The following is a 2,876-nucleotide window of genomic DNA, read 5'->3' as shown; positions in this document are numbered from 1 at the left end:
ATCTACAACCCTATCTCTAATGGATAATGGGTGCTCCAAAGCTGGGAAAAAAAGGGAAAAAGAAAGAAATTAATAAAGCAAGGAGAAAGAACAAATTGTTCATACAAAGCTTGATCTTGGGCAACTATCATTTTCGAGGATGTTTTTCAAGACCCTTTGTGAACTACTTTGAAATTCCATCCTATCTATCACATGATCTATCCCCTGATGCAGGGGTAAAATTGTCAACAATTAATGTGCCTAATTCACAAAAATTTTGATATCATCTTTTAGAATCATCACAAGAATGATATTCATGTATGGCAATATGAATCACCACCTCATTTCTTTCTCGATTACACTTTCCATCAAAACAAATAAATAGAAGAAGAAAAATAAAGGCTACACAAGAAATCATTTAAAATATAGAATATGTTGAGAATTGAGGATAAGTACTGCAAAAGAGCAAGAGCGCATGGGAGTTGTTCATTCTCTAGATTTCACCTTCCTCCTCTTTCTCTTGAGACAATCAATGGTTTGGAAGGTCATCCATGCTTGCCTCATCTTCTTGTTATGAAATGATACTTGAACAACAGGCAAAAGTAGTTATATGGTAAAATCCCTCTTCATTTTCTTGTTATGAAATGATACTTGAGCAACAGGTAAAAGTAGTTGCGTGCTAAAATCCCTCTTAATTACAAGGGGACCTCCAATATCCATTATGAAGACATAATTACAACATCTCTCTCAATTATGAGGAGACAACATTAAAGCTTGCAAAAAGGATGAAGGCCTCCTTTTATAGCACAAGGAGGTTCCTTCTTTTTGTCTTCTTTAAATGTGAGATGACTTCAATCTTAACATTCTCCCACTTGAAGTCATTCTTTTATATCTTGCCCTAACACATGCATGTTGCTTACGTTACTTCTAAGCCATAAGAGGATCTGCACCAGCTGAATTTGTCAATATTAATTGGTTTTGTCAACGCATTTGCTAGATTATCCTTTGTATGAATTTTTTTGCATATTCACGTTCCTTGTTCCACCACGTCTCAAACAAAGTGATATTTAACTCCTATGTGTTTAGTCCTTAAATAAAAGGTGGGATTGCTTGCAATATGCAAGGCACTTTAATTGTCACAAGATAAGGAAATCTTTTTATTTTTATTTTTTATTTTAATGTCATTCCTAAGATATAAGAAGTCTAATTAATTTCATTTAAGAGGGATTAATCATTTAATTGCTACTTACTAACTTTAACCTTCGTCAATAGTAAGCAACATCTTTAAAAGTTATAAAGTTAAAGGCAACTTTATTATAATTCCTTAGGTAACCATATTTCATGGTACTTATCACTCCCACTAATATAAACATTCTTAGTGAACCACACATTATTAATTTTAACAATCACTCATGGTACTTCGATTGGGATTGTAAATCTTATAATCTTTAGGGTAGTAAGAGATACTTGACATACTTTCAGCTGATTAGCATTAAATTACGATTTTACTTGATATAACATAAGTATCCAATGTATAAAGAGTTTAGTAGCAATTATATCTAGCATTTACTACCTTAAAACATAATTGACTAACTTCATACTTTGATTCTATGTGCTGCTTAATCTCATTACATATATGCCTTCAAAAATAATAACCGTAGCCATTTTTCTTTTTTCTTTTTAGTTAAAACATGGTAGGCTTGAAATAATATATATATTATAAAAAATGATTTTGAAATATAAATATTTTACATCTCATTGGAAACATAATCATTGGTATTAAAACCAATCTTAGAAAAGGAAAACTTTAATTAAATATGATTTTAATCATAGAAAAGAACAAAACTTAATTTTTCTTTTAAATTGTATTTTAGAATTTATGCAATCTTTCAACTTTTCATAATTTTCCAATAAAGTGACACTCAACATTTTGAGTTTCCTTTTATGATTCTTGATAATTTCACAAGAATCATCTTTCAATTGGTTCATTCATAATTCTTGTGGGCCTTAATCATCAATTTTCATTAATTAATCTTGCTTCCTTTCAAAGAAATATGATGACTAATTCAATCATATCACACTCATTCTTAATAGTGTTTAGGATCGATTTGAAGTGGTCTATACTAAAACAAGATTACATAATACAAAAATTCATTCGTTATTCCCAAGATCTTTAGTATTGTAGTCATACAATTTTGAAGGACTCATTTCCTATGTATCATCAAATTTCATGATGATATTAATTAGTCTTTGGATATTCTTTATTTAGAAAAAAAAACTTAATATTGCAAAATAATTAGTAAATTTGAAGACAACATTGTAACATAAAATATCATGCTTTTCATGATTAAACTTGATAAACTATAAACAAAAAAATAACCAGATTCAAACAAATAATTTAAACAAACAACATATATATTGCAACTCTCCTTTTAGCAAATATTATAATATATAATAACTTTATAATGATACTTTTAATATTTTCTTTTAACTGATAACTTCATAGTCCATGTTAAAAATACATTTACAATCTTTGGATGTGCAAATAGTCTAACTAAAGCATATGATTTATCCCATCATATTCATTATTTTTAAAATGGTTAATTTACCTTTGGGTAAATTCTTAAATATCTTATGATTAATGAGCTTCAATATAGTCATTCATGAAGTACTTAAATATGTTTCAAGCATCCATAAGCAATAAGTAATTGAATAACATAAGCATGTATTACATAATCCGAAATTCATGAAACACTCAAGTTCGACCACTTTGGAGACTAACTTTACATTATATGAATTTTAAAATTTTGTAATAAACATCATTTACATCGTTAGAGGATGTTCATCAAACTTTCTGGTATAGTTACTTTGGTGACTAACACACTATAAATGATACA

This window comes from Vitis vinifera, chromosome 3 (assembly GCF_030704535.1).
Source record: "Vitis vinifera cultivar Pinot Noir 40024 chromosome 3, ASM3070453v1".
Classification (NCBI taxonomy): Eukaryota; Viridiplantae; Streptophyta; class Magnoliopsida; order Vitales; family Vitaceae; genus Vitis; species Vitis vinifera.
The sequence above is the reverse complement of the archived record's forward strand: the minus strand, read 5'-3'. Positions refer to the sequence as shown.